We start from the raw sequence: 22,974 nt of genomic DNA, 5'->3' as shown, positions 1-22,974 counted from the left end.
CCTGGAGTGGGAATGCATCGGATTTTACAGGCAGGCTTGAGGAGATGGTGTCTGATTTATGTAGGGCCCACAGGTTGGTTGGACCAGGTGTGATATTTACATAGTGCAAGTGGAAGGCTGTTCACCCCACCCTCATCCTATTATGCAAATGGCCTTTCCACTTGGCCAGTGCCATGTTGTCTGCTCCTTACTGTAACGAAGGAGCCTGGCAAAGAGAAGGGAAGATGGAGTTGCCATTGTGAATATGCCCAGTCCCAGGTGTCCTGTTCCTATTGGCACAGCTGCCAGCATTCACCCGTGCAAGCTTCCAGCTTACTTGTCTGTGTCTGAAGCTTGATATTACAGGCTACACCTTGTTAGAAAAGAAAATAATTTGGAGCCAGCTTTTCATTAAAAGCCTTCCGTACCCTCACTACCTGTCTAAATAATTTCTTCTTACCTCCTATATCACTACCAGACTCTGGCCAGAATGAGGTGACAGAGAGGCTGGGACTGTTCAGAACACATTTTAGTAAAGATGGCTGAGTGACAGTAGTGATGTCCAGTTTCCAGGTGCAGCAGTGACGTCTCCCCTGGCCTCGGGGTCCAGTGTCCAGCACCAGGTGTCAGAGGTGTGAGCAGTGGCGTCTGTGCTCAGCAGCAGGGGCAGTTGTTCCTAGGAGGGACCTGATCCAGGGGGGGCTGTGGATTCTGTTCCTGGATGTGTAGGTTCCAGCCTGCTTCTGTGGCCTTCCCCACAATAAAACTAGCCCCCAATACCAGATATACGACTTTATGTGTACATTACAGAAATTTGTTTTCCATAGTTTGCTCCAAGAAGTGAGTGGGAAATGAGTCTGTGGGCGAGTGTCAGAGAGCGGCATTCACAGGTGTTCATTGTGCAAGAGCCACATCCTGAATTCTCTACCTGGCGTCCACCCCATGGTGGAGAGAACAACAGGGAATGTCACATCTCATAACTGATGATACACAGCCTCCCTTTTCTTTCTGTGAGAAAAATCCTCTTTTAAACAGGGTTTGAAAATCTACCCCATCCACCCACCCTGGACACTCTCTGATCTCTGATCTCAGTGGTTCCCAATCTGGCTGAGCAACATGATTGCTGGTGGGGGCTTAGAAAATACTCAGGCCACTCCCCAGAACCCCTGTCTCAGAGTTTTATGCACAAGACCAAGGAATCGTTTATATAACAAGCCCTAGCGGTGAGGCTGATGCTCAGACACGTGGGATCCTGGTGTTCTTGATACTCCAAGTGTAATCTGGAGAACAGCAACATGAACTCCAGCCTTGTCATAAACACAGAATCTGTAGCTCCACTCCAGACTTCCTGGATCTCAGCACCACGTCCGGGTGATCCCTGTACACACAGAAGTTCCTTGTCTAAGTGTCCTCTAGACTTGGGGTCAGAACTGTGCACTCTGCTCTGGATGTGGTCTGATCACATCCCTTACAACTGGAGGTCCAGGGTTCAGTCCTTGCCCTCATTCTTTTCCACAGTCAATCACTCCCTTGGTGCCCTCATCCATGCTTGAGGTTTTAAGTATCGTTTATATGGTGTGACCTCCTAAATCTATTTCTCCTGCCCAGTCTATTTCTCCTTTCCTCTAAACTCTGGAATTGTCTGTCCAAATTCCACCCCAGCTCCCCCACCTGCATTCCTAGTAGACATCTCCTCTACTGAGTGCCTGTGATGCCCCCTCCTCAGTATGCTCCTGCCAGAGTCTCCCCATCTCCACTGACAGCAGCTCCACCCTTCCTTCTACTCACTCATTTTACAACGACGGGTGTCCTTCATTCGTCTTTCTCACACCACAGATACAATCCACTGGCAAATGCTGTGAGTTCATCTTCAAATGCATCCAGAATCCCCTCACATCCCACTCCTTCCCCTTCTCACTTCCCAGTCAAGGTCACCGACATCTCCAGCCTGGAATACTGCACTCGCTTTCTACTGTTTTCCTTCTGCCTCCCTCGTCCCTCACCTCTCAATTCTGTTCTCAGCACAGCAGTCAGAGGTCATTTTAAAAGAGAAGTTATATCATGGCCCTCTTCTGCTCAAAACTGTCCTCTGACTCTTCATCCCGCTCAGAGCAAAGGTCAGATCCAACCCCATTCCCCTCAAGCCCACCTGCTCTGGCCGCACCTCTGACCTCACCTCAGTTTCTCTCTGTCCAGCCCTCCTGGCCTCCTTGTTCTCTGGGAACACAGACACCTTCCTGCTATAGTGCATTTGGACTGGAAGTTCTTCTGCCTGGAAAGAACTTCCCCAGACATCCTCATGTCCCTCCAATCCTTCCTCAACTCACCTTTGCAACAAGGCACACACTGGCTACCCAGCACAACAGCCACCTTCCCTGTCCCCACTGCCCACATCCTGGATCACCTGCCTCACAGCACTTACCACCTTCTAGTACTTTCCTTCCTTACTCTGGTTATAGTGTATCTATCATCTGCCTCTTTCCACTGGAACATGTGCTACAAAAGGCCAGAGATTTTTCTGATTTTACTTCAATGGTGTTCCCCAGATCAGAACCATTCTGTCCTATGTCTGGCCAATGACAAAGGTCAGTTGAATGAATGATCACTGTAGAGCACCTCCCTATTCTAAAGGCAATATCTTTATTAACATAGCCTCAGGCCAAGTGCTGTTTTGTGGCAGCTTCAGCACAAGGTCCCCTCACACTGAGATAGAGGCCGCCTATGTTTTTCTCAGCAGTGCTGCTTGTGTGCCCTCCCTCCCCCATCTCCCTTTCTACAGGAACGCCCCCAGTGCCCCCACCCCAGCACACTGCAGCTCACAACCAGGTTCTCTCTTCAGGAAAGAACAGTCCTTGATGATGGGTCCAATTTCAGAGAAAAACATAAGTCTAAATTAGACTCTGCTTTATAGATTCATGATTTGGGATTGGATTCAGCAATAAGATCACTAGAACCAGGGCAAGGAGAGAGGGCAGGAGAGCAGAGCAGAACAGAAGCTCTAGAAGCAGGGCAGGAGGTGAATTGCTCTGAACATTTGTCTCAAAATGCACAGAGACCCCCACGTGCAGGGGCAGCCCTGGGCGATGTCTGAGCCTCTGTGGTCACAGCTCCCGCTGGACAAGTTTCCACTGATGGGACAAGGACGACGGAGCAGTGAAGGTGACCCAGCTGAGGACTGACCACCTAAATCTCATGAAGAACTGAACAGCAACTAGGCACAGGCCCAGTCCACACTGGGCTCCTCACAGCCTTCTCCACCCCCACCTGCAACAGATGCAGCACAGCGAACATGTGGATTGTGGAGGTTCTCAGGTCTTTATTTGCTCTCTCCAATTCTAGGAATTGACTTATTTCATTAATCCATCAACCTCTCATAGCAAATATTAGAGAAAACAAATTTATATTCAGATTCTTATTTTCAGCAGGGAAGTAAGAAGTTGCAGCTCAGTGCACATAAAGTTGAGACTGAGATGGAGACATCCAGCCCCACCTCTCTGGAACAGGAAAGACGACTGGGGAGGAAACACAGGTCAGCGTGGGAACAGGGGTCACGGTGGACACGGGGGTGGCTGTCTCTCCACCTCCTCACATTATGCTAACAGGGACACAGACACGTTCAGATGCCTTTGCAGAAAGAGAGGCCAGAGTCTCCTGAAGTCACAAAAGGAGAGGCGTGAAGAAATCCTGCATCTCAGTCCCACACAAGACAGTTGTCTCAGGCTACAGAAAACAACAGTCATGAACAAATTCAAGTCAGTCATGGTAAGTGATGACACTCTGAACAGCCACCACACACCTGAAACATCCCAATCAAAGAATCTCTATTACGCAGACCTTTTCCCTCTGTCCCCCCGCCCCCCACTCTAGATCCCAAGAATCTCACCTTTTCAAGCCGTGAGAGACACATCAGAGCCCTGGGCACTGTCGCAGGCTGGGGTAGAACAAAAACAGGAGCTGGTCAGAGCCCGCAGGAGACATGGGACAGGAGGAATTACAGGATGGGTGAGCTCCTCCACACTCCCACCCCCACCACTTACACGCAGTCTGAGAGTAGCTCCCTCCTTTTCCACCTGTGGGAAGAAAATATCCTGTGAGGGGACTGGGAGGAAGTAGGGCCATAAGATCTTAGCGGAACCTCCTAGTCTTGGACCCAAGAGAAATTTCCAGAACTATGACTGCAGACCCAGGGCAGGATCAGGAAATAGGAGGAAAGCAGCTGTGTGTCTTGGGCAAACTGTCCTCCTAAGGTTTGTCCTTAGCAGGGACCTTACCCTGACTCATGAATGCTGGAATCAGGACCCCAATACCATAATCATCAAGGTGATACATCCGTCCTTCATTGTCACATGTGCTACACAAAAGAGTAAGTGCTGGCACACAGGGTCCCAGGCTGGGTTAGCCCCTGTGTGGATGCTGCTTCCCAGGAATGAGGCAGTGAACATTTCTACCTTGGGCTTGAAACCCCCAGAGGACAAGAAAAGCAAGATCCCACTCCTCACCCCTTCCCTACCTGAGCTCTTCCTCCTCCACATCACAGCTGCGACCACAGCTCCGGTGACCACAACTGCTAGGACAGCCAGGCCAGCAACAATGCCCATGATGGGGATGGTGGACTGGGAAGATGGCTCTGGGAAAGGAGGGGAAGGTGAGGGGCCCTGACCCTGCTGAAGGGCTCCAGAAGGGCTCCTGCTTTCCCTGAGAAGAGACATGACCCCTCATCCCCCTTCTTACCCCATCTCAGGGTGAGGGGCTCCGGCAGCCCCTCATGCTGCACATGGCACGTGTATCTCTGCTCTTCTCCAGAAGGCACCACCACAGCTCCCCACTTCTGGAAGGTTCCATCTCCTCCTGGCCTGGTCTCCACAAGCTCGGTGTCCTGAGTTTGCTCCTCCCCATCCCACTGCCAGGTCAGTGTGATCTCCGCAGGGTAGAAGCCCAGGGCCCAGCACCTCAGGGTGGCCTCATGGTCAGAGAGGGGGTGGTGGGTCACGTGTGTCTTTGGGGGATCTGATGGGAAGAGTCAGAAAATTCAGGCGCTTTGCATCTCTCATGGGACACTCCAGCAGCACGCATGTGACCACCCTGAGAATGGACAGGACACTTGGGGTGGGGAAGGGAGCACAGAACCCAGACACCAGCCTGGACACAGGCATCTGGGATAATCTCCTATTCCTTGGAGAGTTCTAGTCTCTGAGGGAGGAACAGGGACTTCTGGTCCTGACCTGAGTGGAGGCCGAGGGACTCAGAAAAGCTGGAATCAGACCTTCAGACGTATTTAGTGTGAGGCAGAGAACAAGGCCTGAGAGAAAAATTCACAGTGCCCAAGGCTGCTGCAGGAGTCAAATGGGACCCCTGATCTGTATTCCAGGGACTGTCTTCCCCTCCATGTCCTCAGAGACGTCATTCCTTAATTGTCCTAGAGAGCAGAGGGGGCCCTCAGAGGAAATCAGGGAAATTCATGCCATTCTCCATTCAAGGGAGGGCGACATTCTAGCGCTGATCCCATTTTCCTTCCCTCCTCATGGGAGGCCATCCCGGGCGATCTAGAGGTGATGGGGAAGGCTCCCCACTGCCCCTGGTACCCGCGCGCTGCAGCGTCTCCTTGCCGTTCTCCAGGTATCTGCGGAGCCACTCCACGCACTTGCCCTCCAGGTAGGCTCTCCGCTGCTTCGCCACACCGGCCGCCTCCCACTTGCGCTGGGTGTTCTGAGCCGCCTCATCCGCAGCGGTCCAGGAGCGCAGGTCCTGGTTCAGGGCGATGTAATCCTTGCCGTCGTAGGCGTCCTGGTAATACCCGCGGAGGAGGCGCCCGTCGGGCCCCAGGTCGCAGCCGTACATCCTCTGGAGGGTGTGAGACCCTGGCCCCGCCCCCGCGGTCAGCCCCGCCCCCGAGCCCCGCCCCGCCCAGACCAACCCGCAGGGACTTTGGCCTCAACTGAAAATGAAGCCAGGTAAAGGCGCCTGGGGCTCTCTCCGGTCGAGGGTCTGGGCCGGTCCCGCGGCCTCGGGGCGGATCTCGGACCCTGAGAGTCGGGGAGACCCGGGCCGTCCGTCGGGGGTGGGGAGGGGTCTTGACCTGCGCCCCGGGCCGGGGCCACTCACCGGCCTCGCTCTGGTTGTAGTAGCCGCGCAGGTTCCCCAGGCTCACTCGGAAAGACTGTGCGGCCTCCTTGGCTCTCCGTGTCTGCTCTTCCCAATACTCCGGCCCCTCCTGCTCCATCCACGGCGCCCGCGGCTCCATCCTCGGACTCGCGGCGTCGCTGTCGAACCGCACGAACTGCGTGTCGTCCACGTAGCCCACGGAGATGAAGCGGGGCTCCCCGCGGCCGGGCCGGGACACGGCGGTGTGGAAATACCTCATGGAGTGCGAGCCTGGGGGCGAGGAGAGGCTGAGACTCGCCCGACCCTCCTCCCCGCGCGGCTCCCCGGGTCCTGCGTCCCCGCCTGCGGTCCCCTCGCTCCTCCCCGCAGAGGCCATTTCCCTCCCGACCCCGCACTCACCGGCCCAGGTCTCGGTCAGGGTCAGGGCCCCCGAGAGCAGCAGGAGGAGGGTTCGGGGCGCCATGACCGGCATCTCGGCGTCTGAGGAGACTCTTGAGTCCTGGTGGGCGCGTGGGGACTTTAGAACTGAGACCGCGGCGACGCTGATTGGCTTCTCTAGACATCCGACACCCAGTGAAAGTGGGAACTGGGGACGCGTGACGAGTATCCTGGAAGAAGGACCCGACACTTTTGGGAGAAGAAGTGAAACTAGGGGAGTGGGGAATCCCCAACCCGGTGCCTCCACAATGCAGGTAAGGCCCCAGGCCCTGACAGCCACGCCCGAGACCTGGGACTTCGTCCTGATCCCTCTTCTCCTACACCAAGCCTCTTTGTCACACTGCCTGAGTCCTGGACAAGTATCTGTCTGTGGAAACCAGGGAGAGACCCCGAGGCTGCACCCAGCCCCTTCCCCTTCCCTACTTGTCCTGGAATCCCCGACCCTAAACTGGACTCCCTGCCTCCGACCCCTTACCTCTCCCCTTGGACCTTTGTACAGGGAAACTGACCACGGGGAACTTCATGCCAGAGAGTGAGCTCGCCCTGGGAATGGGGGTGTAGAGACAGGGGTTTTCTCTCTAAACCTGGTGAAGTTTTGTCTGAAGCCACCACGCAGAGATTCTCATAGAGACGAAGTTTCCTTTTTGTTTATTAATACAGTAGGTAGCACAATATTGGTAATCCCTGAATGATTAGAAATCGAATCTGTAACAGACCTGTGTCAAAACAGCATTACAAAGCTCCTAAGTTTTACTTTCCCAGACTATGGATCTGTGACTGTGGGTTGTTGCCTTTAACATTACCTTCATTCCCTAGCCCGAGTTTCTCTGTGTGAGTCCAGAACATCTCCTGATACAAAGAAGCAGGGTTTGTTACTGTCTATTGCAACAGGGAGCCTGTAGTCATCACCTCAAAGTTGCGAGTGCTGCATGCCTGTTTTCCTGAACTATGAGCATCTAAGCAGTGTGCATATTTTATCTGGACACTTGGTAGTTTTGTAACTCTTTTTTTTAATCATAAGGAGCCAATTAGCTTTTAGGCAGTCCAACAAAATGTATTGAATACCGAATGCAAAGAACCCCCTGCTAGGCTCTTCCACTGCTTTAGAATTCTTTCCTCTCTCCTTTTCCTCACCTCCTGCTTCTCCAGCCCTTCTCTCTGCCCCTCTCATCCTCACACCTCCCCCCACTTCCTCCCGGCCACCCTGTCACTCCTGAATTGTGGCACTAACACTGTCCCTCACCTCCTGCCCATGTCTGTTCTCCCCACAGTGCTCAGCGGTCCTGCTAATGTGAGCAAAGTCCTGTCATTTCTTTCCTTACTATGGCGGGATTTTGGTCTACAATTTGCTATTTGTTTTCAATTTGTCTTATATCTTTTTGTTTCTGTTCCTCCTTTGCTACTTTCTTATGTGTCAAATAAACAGTTTTTAGTTTATGGTTTTAATTCTCCTAGTGGCTTTTAGCTATGTTTCTTTACACTAGTTTTTTATTGTTGTAAGAATGGAAACCCGATTCCTTGACTTTTCACAGTGAAGTTCAGGTTCTATTAAACTACATCCAGCAAAATAAAGGAAAATAAATAGTGTAGTTTCCTTTAACCTACCATTATGCTATTATTGTTTTGTATATTACGTCAATCTATATTATAAACTCAGTGATACAGTGTAATACTTTTTGTTTTAGACAAGCAGCCATATGTCTTCAGGAAATTAAGAAAATGAGTGTGAATGTGACATGTGTGTGTGCATCATTCCTGTTGTTAATTGTGCCTTTCTGTGTATCTGGGTCACCATCTAGTATCATTTCCCTTCACCCTGAAGAATTTCCTTTAAAATTAAATGTAGTACAGGAGCCCTAGGAAATGAATTTTATGGTTTTGATGATCTAAAAATGTCTTTATTTTTGCCTCCCCCCGCCCTTTTTTTTTTTTTTTTTTTTTTTTTTTTTTTTTTTTTTTTTTTGCTTATTAGGGCATTTATGTGTAATAAAATTCACCAGTTTTAGCTGCGGTTTTTGATGAATGTTGGTAATTATTTATAGTCGTGTAACTACCACACTGCCCAGTACGGAAACACTGAATGCACGGAACCCCCTGCCAGGCTCCTCCACTGCTTTGGAGTCCTTTCCCCTGCTCCTTGTCCTCACCTCCTGCTTCCCCAGCCCTTCCCTCTGCCCTCATCCCTCACACCCTCCTCTCCCCTTAGTTCCCACCACCCAGTTACTCCTGAACTGTGGCACTGTAGAGAACGGTTTCTTTTCCCTAAAAACTTTCTTTATGCCCCTTTCTATTTAATCCTTGCCTCCCTCCCTCACCCCTTCCCTTCACTTAACCACCGCTCTGTGTTCTGTCACTGCAATAGTGAAATTTCTAGAATTTAATGGAATCGTATGTTGTGTAGTCCTTCGTTTGGTCTCTCCCTTAGCATAACGGTGTTTGAGATGATGCCATCCACTCATTTTTGTTGCTGAGCAGCTGCTGAGTATTGCTGGAATCCCAGTTTATTCATTGGTTTCTCTATTCTCTAGTTGACTGACATGTGGATTACTCCAGCTAGGGTTTGTTATTAATGAAACCGCTAGTAATAACTGCTTACACGTGTGGCCTTACATTTTTATTTCTTTTGGATAAATACATATTTGTGGAATTGCTGGGTCATGTGGTAGTGGATGGGTAGCTGTATAAGAAATTACCATACTGCTTTACAACTTGGCTGCCACATTTTTTGCATTCCTACCAGCAATATCAGACATTCTTATTTTTTCCATAGTCTTGACAGTATTTAGACTTATCATATGTCTTTTTAACTTTACCTATTCTAGGTGATGGGTGATGGTTTCTCATAGTGGTTTTAATTTGCACTTCTTAGATGACTAGTATTGTTTGCTATCTTTTCATGTTCATCGAAGTGACTCAGTACATATATTTTATGAATTATTTTTCAAATTCAATGATTAATTCCAGAGACTTTTTCAGAATCTCCTAGTGTTTTCTACATATGCAGTGAAGCTGGTGACAAAGAAAGACTGTTGTTTCTTCCTTCCCTATCTATTGATCTTTTTTCTTTTAAAATTATTTTTATTTGGTAGACATGAGATCTCACTATCGGGCTAGTCTCCAACTCCTGAACTCAAGAGATAATACCATTCAGCCTCCCAAAATGCAGGGATTACAGGCATGAGCCACCATGCCTGGTCCTTCTATTGGTCTCATTTCATTTCATTTCATGTAAAAGAGTTCAACCATTGTGGAGGATGGTGTGACCATTCCTCAAAGATCTACAACCAGAAATACTATTTGACCTAGCAATCCCATTACTGGGTATACACCCAAAGGAATATGAATCATTCTACTATAAAGACACATGCACATGTATGTTTATTGAAGCACTATATTCAATAGCAAAGACATGAAACCAACCCACATGCCCATCAACGATAGTCTAGGTAAAGAAAATGTGGTAGATATACACCATGAAATACTACACAGCCATAAAAAGGAATGGGTTCATGTCCTTTGCAGAAACATGGATGAAGCTGGAAGTCATCATCCTCAGCAAACTAACATGGGAACAGAAAACCTAACACCGCATTTTCTCACTCCTAAGTGGGAGTTAAACAATGAGAACACATGGACACAGTGAGAGGAACAACACACACCAGGGCCTGTTGGGGAGTCAGGAGTGAGGGGAGGGAACTTAGAGGACGAGTGAATGGGTGCAGTAAACCACCATGGCAGACTACACGTATGTAACAAACCTGCACATTCTGCACATGTATCCTGGAACTTAAAGTACAATAAAATAAATTAAATTTTAAAAAGTGCATATCTCATATGTACACATATGTTTATTGAAGCACTATTCACAATAGCAAAGACTTGGAATCAACCTAAATGCCCATAATGGTAGACTGGATAAAGAAACTGTGGCACATATACACCATAGAATACTATACAGCCATAAAAAGAATGAGATTATGTTCTTTGCAGGAACATGGATGCAGTTGGAGGCCATTATTCTTAGCAAACTAACGCAGGAAGAGAAAACTATATACCACATATTCTCACTTATAAATGGGAGCTAAATGATGAGAATACATGGGCGCGTAGAGGGGAACAACACACACTGGGGTCCACTTGAGGGTGGAGGGTGGGAGGAGGGAGAGGATCAGGAAAAATAGCTAATGGCTACTAAGGCTTAATACTTGGGTGAGTACTAATGGGTATGGAAATAATCTGTACAAAAAAACCCCATGACACAAGTTTACCTATGTAATGAACCTGTACATGTACCCCTTAACTAAAAATAAAAGTTAAATTAAAACAGACAAACAAACAAAGTGCATGTCTGGAAAGAGCCTATGGTTGGGTTCCATATTTTTTTAAACCAAGTCACACAATCTTTGCCCTTCATTAGAGTGTTGATTCATATAGGTTTTTGTCATTATTGATATGACAAGTTTTAGGTCTACCATGTTATTTTCCCAGTTCTGGTTTCTCTGTTCCTCTTGTCCTGACCCATTTCTTATTAGAAACCATAGAAACTAAAGAAAGTAGAATAACATCTTTAAGGTGCTGGAGGACAAAAAGGTTAACTAAGAATTCTATATCCAGCATAGATGTCCTTCAAAGATAGGCAAATAAGGAGATATTTCAGGTAAAAGAAAATTAAGAGAATTTCTCGCCAGCAGATCTGTACAATAACAACTGGTAAAGAAAATTCTTCAGACTAGAGACAAACGATACCAGGTGGAAAATGAGATTATCAGAAAAGATGAAGATGATAAAAAATGGTAAATACTGAGCTAAGTGCAAAAGGCTATCTTGCTCCCCTCATTTATTCTTACTTTACATGCATAGAACTGTTTCAAGATAAGAAAAAGTTTTTTATCGTGGGACTTACAACCTATATAGATATATTCCATATAATAGCTATACCATAAAAGATGGACATTTTGCAGAGGATAAATGATTGCAATATTTCTATATTTATGGGTACTAGTACATTATTAACTGAAAGTAGACTGCGAAATGTTAAGAATGAGTTAAGTCCTGAAGGAAATTGCAACACTAAAAACCATTCAAAAGATCAACAAATCTCGGGGATGGTTTTTTGAAAACAAATCCCAGCCAGTCTTGAGTCTCATCATCCTACGATTTCAGGACTATTGTGAATACAAAAGTAATCACAGAACAGTCCTGCCCAGAAAGAAGAGTTATCCCTAAATACGGTGGCCCTGGGTCAGTTGGCCCTTCCTGCTGGACCTCTTCCACATGGGCACTTTCTGCAGGGACTTTGTTGTCCTGCTATTCCACTCTACCCAGTGTCCTGACCCAAGAGACAAGGGGCGTCTGCTGCTGTGTCCACACTTGGAGAAGGAAACCTTGATGGTGTTAGTTAATTACAAGCCAGGCATGACAGCTCACCCCTGTGATCCCAGCAGTTCAGGATGCTAAGGGAAGAGGATTGCTTGAGATCAGAAGTTGGAGACCAGCTTGGACAACATTGTGACACGCTCATCTCTAAAAGATATAAAGGTAAGTAAACTTAGCTGGGCCTGGTGGTGGACGCTTGTATTCACAGGTATTGGGAAGGCTGAGATGGGAAGATCCCTTGAGCTTATGGATTCAAGGCTGCAGTGAGCTATGATCACACCACTGGACTCCAGTCCAGGCCACAGAATGAGATCTTGACTCCAAAAAATACATTGCAAACCTTTGCTCACTATGGGTTATTTGATTTATTATTTATTCAATATGTATTTTGATTTTATTTCACTAGCAGCACAATAAACCAGGACATGCAGAAACTAGAAATCACATCCACTTTCCAGTGGTAAAAGTCCAGTCCAGGGAGGTGAGAAGGAGACAGTCCTCATTAGCGCTGAGGATTCAGAGAGAATGAGATGGGCTGGGCAGGAAGGGTTTTTGTTTGTTTGTTTGTTTTCTGTGAATGAATGTAACTTTTTATTATGATAGAGTTGTTTTAATAAAGAAATAGATGAAAATGATTAAGTAAAATCAAATGGCTCTAAAAGTCTTAAAATGAAAGCAACAGTTCTGCCATTTGTTCTTTCCAGAGACAAGCACTTTTCATTCTCTCAGGTTTTCCTTCTGGTCGTTGCCTTCATGGGTTTTTCCAAATTATTATTTTTTCAGTTTTTCAAGTGGGTGCATATATTAATACATGTAATTTTTAAAAGCCTCTTCAGTTTATAATGCATCCTAACCGTTCCCTGCCCTGTCCCTCCTAATCCTCCAGAGCAATGACTTTCAACTCTTTTAGCAATGTCTTCTGTTTTTCTCCTCACATAACTACTTAGTCATTTCTTGATTATTTTACACATTTTAAGTGATTTCTTGAATGACAGACGAGGATTTAGCTCTTACGCCATCACTATCTTCACTTTTCCTCCCATATTGTCCCAAAGTAGTTACCAGAGTTAGGGGCTAAGCAGTCACCACATCATTATGACTATGTACATATTGTTCATTGTTGAGAAGAACAGAGTATTGTGCTCTTACTTCCTATCCTGTACTTCCTTCTGCCCTAGAATTAATGATTGCCTAACCAGCCTTCCCTCTTGTTTTTTTCACTTTTGCTTTATCTTCAATGAATTTCTTTCCAAATGCCCTAAATCTGGCAATAACCTATTATTATTTTTAAGAGAAGGGAATCTCACTATGGTGGCCAGGCTGGTCTGGAAATGTTGGACTCAAGCCAACCTCTTGCTTTTAGCCTCCTGAGTAGCTGGGACTGAGGGCATGAGTCATTCCACCCAGCTAACCTATTAATATTTCTACTTTTGTTTGTTTGTTTGTTTTTTAAGCCAGCTCCTTAGCTGGAATATTGCCTGTGTTGGATCCTATTTGCTGGATCCATGTCATTCTCTGGTTTGTCTCCTCCTTCATTTTGCGGGAGTATTTTCTCCAATAGCTTCCCAAGAAAGGGTACATGGAGGTAACCCCTGAGTCTTTGCTGGCCTAAAAATGTATTATTTTACCTTCACCCTTGATTTTTTGGCTGAATATAGATTTATTTGTTGAAAATAACTTTCTTTCTAGAATTCTGAAGTCATGCTTCCATTGTTTCCAGCTTTTTTTTTGAGGCAGGGTCTCTTCTGTCACCCAGGCTGGTGTGCAGTGGCACAATCACAACTCCCTGCAGCCGTGACCGCGCGGGCTCAGTTCATCCACCTCAGCCCCTGAGCAGATGGGACTACAGGTGGGCGCCACAACTCCCAGCCAATTTTTGTATTTTTTGGAGAGATGGCGCTTCACCATGTTGCCCAAACTGGTCTCAAGGGATCTGTCTGTCTCTACCTCCCAAAATGCTGAGCCAATATGTTACAGGAATGAGCCACTGGGCCTAGCCAGTTTTTCTTTTATTCTCTCTCTTCTTCCTTCATTTCTCAAAGGCATCTCAAACTCAGTGGGCCCCAAACCAAAGTCAAACTCCATCAGAATATCCTGCTACTTCCAATTTTAAAATATATCTTAAATCACAGTTTCTTACTACATGCAACCTTCTGGCTCAAACTACCACAATCCCTCACTTGAACTTAGAATTGGATTTCCTGCTTCTGTATTTTTTTAAACCATAAAATATTTCAAATAAACCATGTGTGGCTTTATACTTTTTACTACATAAAAATGATAAAGATCTGCCAGGTGCGGTGGCTCACGCCTGTAATCCCAGCACTTTGGGAGGCCGAGGCGGGAGAATCACTTGAGGTCAGGAGTTTGAGACCAGCCTGACCAACATGGTGTAACGTCGTCTGCACCAAAAACACAAAATTAGCTGGTGTCGTGGTGCACCCCTGTAGTCCCAGCTACTTGGGAGCCTGAGGCAGGAGAATCGCTTGAACCCCGGAAGTCGGATGATGCAGTGAGCTGAGGTCACGCCATTGCACTCCATCTGGGTAACAAGAACAAAACTCTGTCAAAAAAAAAAAAAAAAGATATGAAGAGGTTATATACTTAAACATGGAATTGCTTTAAGTGTTTGCCATTCACAGTTCCCATGCATGCCAGCAGCTTCTTACTGCAAACACCTGGGACTTGCTATAGAGCAGCTGGAGCACGTTCCACCCACACACAGGACAGGGAGCTGACAACCAAGGAGTGGAGGATCAATACTCCAGCTTTCTCCCCTCCGTTTCCCCGTATCTCAGCAGTATGGAGCTTGTTACCAATGAGAACCTGCTCAGCGACTTTAAACTGGTTTTCTTACCTTCTCAGTTCCATTTCTCCATACCTCAATTGATGCTTTCTGGTAAGACCTAGCAAATAAACTGTTTTCACTGAAATTTCAGGCTTGGAATCTGCTTTGGCTTCCCCAGTCTAAGACAGAAATATATTCATTTTCCCATCACTGGAATTCCAGGTTGTTTTCAGTTTTTCACTGTTACAAACAAGGCTGCAACATATGTCTACAAACCTCTAGATATACATGTAGGAAGATTTTGGTATTTCCCACTAGTGAAACTGCTCAGTTGGAGGGTACGTGCATCTTCATCTTTAATAAATACTACCGACATTTGAAAAGCCCGACAATGTCAAGGACTGGCCAGAGTCCCATGTGCGATGGGTGTGGAATGGCAGCTCACTGTAGCAGGTGCGGGGACTCAGTCGGGGTCTTGGAGAGGCACTTAGTTATAGCAAGAATGTTTCATAAATGGTATCTGATATATTCAAGACTAGTGCGGAATAAAAACACATTGCTTAGAAATAATTATTCATAGATCCAAAGTCAACAAAAGTCTTTTTCTTCTCATGTCAAAATATATAATTTTTTTTCCAGAGGGAGGGAGAACAACTTAAAATAAACCAGAAAACACCTTCATATTAATCATTCTTCTCATATACTTCAAATTTGAACTTAATGTCTTTCTCCTCCTGGACATCAGAGAGAACACCTGGGTATTCTGTCAGAAGTTTATATTTTTCCAAATAAATTCCTGGAAAAAACGTGTCACTTTCAAAGTCCCACATGATCCTTGTCACAAATAGTTTAAGATGGCCTGGGTGATTCATGGCTTCCTTATAAACAAAACTGCCACCAACTATCCAAATCATCTCTACTTTATTGGCTAATTCTGGTTGTTCCGTAAGTTTGAAGATATCATCCAGACTTCTGGCAAGAAAATGAGTTCCTTGTGGAGGTCCCTTGAGTTCTCTGCTGAGAATTAAATTAATTCTATCCTTTAAAGATCGATTCTTCTCAGGAATGGAGAACCGGATCTTCCTACACGTAACACCAGATTCTGTTTATCTTCTAGTGAAGAGTCTGTGTCTTTCTCTGGAAATACCTGAATTCATTCCTGAGTGGCGGCCAGGGCAGGTGCCCATTCTTGCCAATGCCCATGTTCTGGGGGCACAGCGACGATGCAGTTTAGCAAACGAACCATGACAGCAGCGGTGAGTACCTCGGAGCCCGCTCGCTACACAAGAACGCGCGGCCGAGATTGGCTGGAAGGTTTTTACTCTGAACCTGGAGCAATAACATCTCTCTCCACCTCAAAGCTCGTCCTGAGCAGTCACCTCCTGGGAGCAGGAGCAGCGCAGCAGCGCCACCTGGTGGTCCATGCGCTTCCTTTTGCAGATCACTCACAGCCCTGAGGTCCTCCTCTCCTTTCCGTGCACCTGGGATTTCTTCACTGGACACCAGGCTAAGTCAAGTTTCTTGTAAAGCAAAAGAAGCGCACAGGGCTTGCTCATGGAGTCCCTGCACAAAGTGGCCGTGGTGGCTGCGATGGACACTGAATGGGCACAGCAATTGAGTCGCCACTCACAAAGGCTGACCTGGCAGCTGCCACTGGTGAGGGCCCAGCCAACCAAAAGCAGCTGTTTTTTTTGGACGGAGAAATAAAACAGGGAATGGTAATTAAGAATAAAATAACATTATGATAGATAAATATGCCACTAAAGATATAGTAGCAGTTTAAATAATTTTGAGACTATGAACAAGATTATCCCAATGGAGAGAAGTTATTACAAGTAGAGAAAGCTGGAGTATTGCTCCTCCACTCCTTGGTTCTCAGCTCCCTGTCCTGTGTGTGGGTGGAACGTACTCCAGTTGCTCTATAGCAAAAGATGGTGGGGGGAGGAATGGTGTCATCTCCACCTTTGGCGAGATCCATGTCACCGTGTTCAGGGGAAGGGCCATGAACTCCCCATGCAGAGAGGAGGCTCTGGCCATGAAGGCGCCTTTGGAGGGGTGAGAAGCCGCTCCCTCTACACTGAAGTCCAAGAGCCTGGAGACGGCGGAGAAGGCTTCCCCTCAGCTGTGTCCTATCAGGTTTTTCCAAGAGTCAAGAAGTAGACCTGCATATTGCCTCTGCTGATGTGAGCTGCACACACATCTAGAAGTGAGGTCACGCCTGCTGCGGGTCCTGGGGCTGCTGGTTGTTCTGGGTGCTCAGAGGGAAGATGGGGAGGGGCTTTGTGCAAAACAGTAACCATACTCTATAAATTATTTTTTCCTTAACCTTTGTGTCCTAAAATAAAATGTAGGACTCTAGAAGGAAAAAGAAACGGTCTAAAATTTGTGTCCTTGAATAAAAAGTGAACACCCATTAACCACCAGGGATAGACGTTTGTGGAGCAAACCAGAAGCCCCATCATTTGCCCCAGCTCAGCAGTAAACTCTTTCCTCCCCCAAATGAAAATACATCCTGACTTTCATGATCATCACTTCTTTGTTCTATTTTATATTTTTATCATCCAAAATTATAAATTAGTTTTACTTCTAGAAATACGCTTTTGTTCTCTTTTATTCTATAGATTCTTTCTTGAAATTTATATTGTGTGGTAGAACTTCCCATAGTGTGCATTTTGCTGATTGCTCCCGAAGCCATTGTTTGTGTTTTTATTATCTGTATTGCCTCTAAATTGGTAATTGGCTATGGAGGTTAGCTTATATTCAGGCTTGGTTTCTTTGCCACTTGTACTTGTTTGATGGTGCTGTATTGTGGTCTTCCATCAAGAGGAAGAACCTGACATTAGTTTTTTGTTTTATTGTGTTGTTAATTGCCATTGTTGTTCAATGGTTAAATCCGTTAACTCATGATGGTTTGCAATAGAGTTATTATAGTCTCAGTCTCTCATTCCTTCCTTATTTATTATCCGAATAATTTCTAAGTAAGAGATTCACGCTCCTGTACTGTTTGTTTACTACTAGAAATTTGTTAACCAGAGACTTAGCCAAGCATCTACTCACCTATGACACAGCAATAGCACTCCTAGTTGTCAACCAGTAGAAATGCTTGTATGTGTGTGCCAAAATATATGCAAATATTATTCATAGCAGCACGACTTGTAAACTCTGGATACAACACAATTGTCTATCAAAGTGAAGGGACAAGAAATATGAGCTAGTTATAAAGTGGAGCATTGGACAACCATGGGAGTGAATAGGCTATGACCACACACAGCGAGATGATGAGACCCAGGGGCGTGATGGTGACGGTATAATGCCATTCAACTGGAACTAACAGAACTCATCTGTGTTAGAAATCAAGAGTGGCTACTCTAGGGTGGGGAGGGTGGTTTATGACTGAGTAGGACCCAAAGGTGTTTCCAGCAGGCTGTGACTGGTGTACTTTGATGTGGGTGTTGTTTACCCAAGTGTTCACTTTGTGAAACTACACTGCCCACTTGTGGGTTGCCCTCCTTTCTCCATGCATGCTGTCCTTCCCTCAAATATACATTGCTGGTGTTTTGAAGCAATTCTATGTACACTAAGACGAATCACTCCTACTGCATATCCTTGGAAATGCTGAATTGAAAAAATTAGTGCAATTGTTTTTAATTCCAGGAAATAAATACATATAAAGAGGAAAATCTACAACAACAGCAGTAGGCTTGGGAGCTGACACCAGAACAGCTTTGGGAATGGCTCTTAAGCCATGAACTAGGAATCAAACCCTAACAAGCCCATGGGAGGTGTGGGGTGTGAAATGATGCCCAGTAGTGCATGAATGAATGAGTCATGGGCAGTGGCTCATGCCTTGGCTGGCCAGTCATGAACTTGGGGAAAATAGAGTTGGAAAATCGGGAGGTAGAGGAGAGAGGTACGCATAGACCTCTTGCTATAGGCCGAGTGCATGATGATACTGGTTGTGTGTGGATGCCTACCAGAGGGTCTTTAAGGTACTAGGGCTCCCTGTAATCAAGTGAGTGAGATGGCTTGACGGACAATGCCACTCAGCCGCACAGGGCTTGCTCATGGAGTCCCTGCACAAGGTGGCCGTGGTGGCTGCGATGGACACTGCGTGGGCACAGCAATTGAGTTGCCACTCACCAGGGCTGACCTGGCAGCTGCCACTGCTGAGGGCCCAGCCCACCAAAAGCAGCTGTTTTTTTTTTGGATGGAGAAATAAAACAGGCAATGGCAATTAAGAATAAATAACATTACGATAGATAAACATGCCACTAAAGATATAGTAGAGGTTTAAATAATTTTGAGACTATGAACAAGATTATGTCAATGGGGAGAACTTATTACAAGTAAAGAAGTTAAAACGGTTGTAAAACTTTATTTCCCTTCAGGCATATCCAGACTGTTTTACAGGTGACTTCCATCAAAACTCCGAAGAAAGTTACTGAATTTATACATAATACTCAAGAGTATGAGGAAACATAGAGAAAACCAGCAAACTCATTATTGTTTATGTATAAATAACATTGATTCTAAAGCCAGCAAGGAATACATAAGAGAAAAGCATGATATGATAATCACTTTGAAGCAATTAGAGGTAAAAATACTGAGAAAAACAATACTAGACTGTGTCCACCAATGAGCTGTAAATAAATTAAATATCCTGCCCAGGTTATTCATCCCCAGGATACAAGAATATTTAAACTTTAAATCTGTAATGCATTTTACCACTTAATTAAAGAATAAAAGACAGAGATAATCACATTTTGTTAGATGCAGAAATTACTGCAGATGAAATTCAACACTCCATCTCACCCACAGTTCTTCACTTATCTCCACTTCTAAGAACTTGTGGTCAGTACTTGCTTTGGCAGCACGTATACTAAAATTGGAAAGATACAGAGCAGATCAGCATGGCCCCTGCACAAGGGTGACATGCAAATTCATGAAGCATTCCATATTTTTAAACTCTCAGTAAACTAGGTATTGAAGGAACATACCTCAAAATAATAAAAGTCGTGTATGACAGACTCACAACAAGTATCATACCGAATGGGCAAAATTTGGAAGCATTCCCCTTTAACACCTGCACAAGGCAAGGCTGCCCTCTCTTACCAGTCCTATTCAACAAAGTATTGGAAGTTCTGGCCAGGGCAATCAGGTAAGAGAAAGAAAGGATATTCAAACAGGGGACGAGAGGAAGTCAAATTGTCTTTGTTTGCAAATGACATGATAGTATATCTAGAAAACCCCATTGTTTTAGCTGAAAAGTTTCTTAAACTGATAAGCAACTTCAGTAAAGTCTCAGAATACCAAATCAATGTGCAGAAGTCACAAGCATTCCTATACAACAACGATAGACAAGCAGAGAGTCAAATTGTGAATAAATTTCTATTCATAATGGCTACAAACAGAATAAGATGCCTCGGAATACAGCTCACAAAGGAATTGAAGGATCTCTTCAAGGAGAACTACAAACTGCTGCTCAGGTAAATCAGAGAAGACACAAACAAATGGAAAAACACTCCATGCTCATGGATAGAAAGAATCAATATCATGAAAATGGTCATACTGCTCAAAGTAATTTATAGATTCAATGCTATTTTCATTAAACTACCATTGACATTTTTCACAGAATTAGAAGAAATGATTTTAAAATTCATATAGAACCAAAAAGAGCTTTATAGTCAAGACAATCTTAAGCAAAAAGAACAAAGCTGGAGGCATCATGCTACTTGACTTCAAACTATACTACAAGGCTACAGTAACCAAAACAGTATGGTACTGGTACAAAAACAGATGCATGGACCAATGGAATAGAATAGAGAACTCAGAAATAAGACCACACATCTACAACTATGAGACTTCAGTGACCACATACAATAAAGAATACAGTCTATACAAAAATAGTTTAGAAAATATAATTTTCACAGTTACCGCATTATAATATTGAAAATGTCTGGTTTTCAACTTCAAGAAACATGAATTATGCATGTATGACTCATTCACAGGAAAAGCAATGGAAAGAAATTGTTCCTGAAGAAGAATGGACTGACTTACTAGAAAAAAACTTTGAATCAACTGTCTTAAACATAGTCAAAGAGCTAAAGGAAGCCATGGACAAACAACTAAAGAAAATCAGGAGAACTACCTTTCACTAAATAGCAGAAATCAATAAATAATTGTGAAAAGGAAGCAAATGGAAATCTGAAGCTGAAAGCAAAATGGAAAATTCACTGGAGGACTTCAAGAGCAGATTTTAGTTTGCAGAATGTAGAATCAGTAAGCTCAAACATAGGCCAATTGAAATTGCCCATTTGAGGAGCAGAAGGGAAAAAGTATGAAGAAAAATGAACAGAAGAGATCTGAGAGACAGCATCAAGTATATGCATTTTGGGAGTCCCCAAAAGAGAGAAGGAAGAAGAGGGGAGAAAGAGTATTTAAAGAAATAATGACCCCAAACTTCGGAAATTTTATTAAAAACATGAATCTGGGTATCCAACACACTGAAACATTTAAAGTAGCAGCAATTCAAAGATGTCCACACTGAGAGACATTATAATGAAAATGTCAAAAGTCAAAGACAAACAGAGCATCTTGAAAACAACAAGAGAAGGGACTCATATAGTAAAGGATCCTCCATGAGATTAACCGCCAAATCTTCTTCAGCAACCATGGAGTTCAGAAGACATTGGCATGACAAACTTAAAGTTCAGAAAGAAAAAAACAACGTGTCTCAACTGACAGTTGCATATTTGGCAAAACTCTCTGTCAGAAATAATGGAGAAATTCAGACATGCACAGGTAAATAAAAACGGATGGTGTTTGTCTCTGGTAAAACTATTCTACAGTTAATGCTAAAAGGGATGCTTCACACTGAAATAAAAGGACATTAGATAGCAACTTGAAGCCATATGAAGCAAAGAAGTACACAGCTAAAAGTAACTTCATAGGTAAATAGAAAAGCAAGTATTTTTTGGGAGGTGATAATTTGTAACTCCTCTTTTGTTTTACTCTATTTAATTTAACAGAAAATGCCCATCAACTGATGAATGGATAAACAACAAGTAATCTATTCTGCAATGGAATATTATTTGACCATAAAAGGAATAATGTACCGATACATGCTACAACTTGGATGAATCTTGAAAGCATGTCAAATGAAAGAAGCCAGTCACAAAAGGCCATATATTGTATGATTCCATTTTAATAAAATATTCAGAAGAAGCAAATCTAGAGAGACAGAAACTGGGTTAATGGTGCCAGGGGCTGGTGGCAGGGGAGAGAGGAAGGTAACTGCTTAGCAGGTACAGAGTTTCCTTCTAGGGTGGTGAAAATGCTCTGGAACTTGATAGTGATGATGGCTGCATAACGTTGTGCACCTACTAAATGTTACTGCATTGTACACTTAAATGGTTACAATGGCAAATTTTGTGTTGATGTGTATTTTATCACAACTGAAAAGAGGCTGGCAAACATATTCCAAGTTTGCTTGGGAATCTGCCCATGTCTTTTCCCCTCATGATTTCATCTCCTATTCAGAGCTCACCCTTGCTCTTCTGCAAGTAGAAAGCTTCCTTTTCAAAACACGGTCCAAGATCAGCCAGTTCCAAACCCCAAAATGACTTTCTGTCTTGGATCCAAATGCTCAGATGCAACTCTGGGGCTAACTTCAGGGGAAGGTAGGAGATTATCCAAATAAGATGATTCACTGGGAGAAAGAATGTTTGACTTTAATGTTAGGGAAGTTATGTTTGCATTTCTAAAAAGGATCCTGCTTACCAGTGAATATATGGTTTTTGTCTGTGCAGGATGGAGTTCTCAGTAGAGGAATGAGAGACAGCCCTAAGAATATGATACACCTCGTGGGTAGCTGACTGACCCACACATCTGCCACCACCAGCTGAAGGAAGCGGCTAGACTTTACCCTCCGCCCATCCTTCAGTTGTATTCCACTGGATATGGACCCTCTACAAGTGTGGACATTCCTGGATCTCAGTTGCCCTTCCTGCTGTTGAGGAGTATCCACTGGTGTGGCTCATGCCTAGGTGGGCTCTGCAGGAGGCTGAGTGTCTCCCAATTCTCAAGGTTTACATTCAGTGAACCCAGAACAAGCCTCAAAGTTCACAGGGACTCAGATTTTCATCTATGAAATGGAAGAATCCATCTCCCTCTTTCAGGGGTACACATTTATACACAAACACATACATGACAATCAATAATCTATATATTGATAGTGTTCTTAGTGTTGCCTTAATTGCTCAGCTGAACTCTGTAACCAAAAATTGGATCAT

General features: G+C 44.7%; 1 non-coding gene and 2 pseudogenes across 2 annotated transcripts; 1 reads left to right on the top strand and 2 right to left on the bottom strand.

Moving 5' to 3' along the window:
• Positions 1 to 3,281: 3,281 nt before the first annotated feature.
• On the bottom strand, positions 3,282 to 6,574 carry LOC135970332 (patr class I histocompatibility antigen, A-5 alpha chain-like; annotated as a pseudogene). Its single transcript, XR_010586033.2, has 8 exons — positions 6,481 to 6,574; positions 6,082 to 6,351; positions 5,562 to 5,837; positions 4,711 to 4,986; positions 4,490 to 4,606; positions 4,017 to 4,049; positions 3,863 to 3,910; positions 3,282 to 3,699 (listed from the first exon to the last, which is right to left on the bottom strand). The product of XR_010586033.2 is annotated as a patr class I histocompatibility antigen, A-5 alpha chain-like (transcript).
• An 8,533-nt stretch (positions 6,575 to 15,107) lies between these two features.
• On the bottom strand, positions 15,108 to 15,929 carry LOC135970441 (dihydrofolate reductase pseudogene; annotated as a pseudogene).
• A 3,609-nt stretch (positions 15,930 to 19,538) lies between these two features.
• On the top strand, positions 19,539 to 19,645 carry LOC135970732 (U6 spliceosomal RNA). Its single transcript, XR_010586590.1, has one exon. It is a non-coding gene; the product is annotated as a U6 spliceosomal RNA (small nuclear RNA).
• Positions 19,646 to 22,974: the final 3,329 nt, after the last annotated feature.

This window comes from Macaca fascicularis, chromosome 4, assembly GCF_037993035.2.
Source record: "Macaca fascicularis isolate 582-1 chromosome 4, T2T-MFA8v1.1".
Lineage (NCBI taxonomy): Eukaryota > Metazoa > Chordata > Mammalia > Primates > Cercopithecidae > Macaca > Macaca fascicularis.
This window is presented reverse-complemented; position numbering and strand designations above follow the sequence as displayed.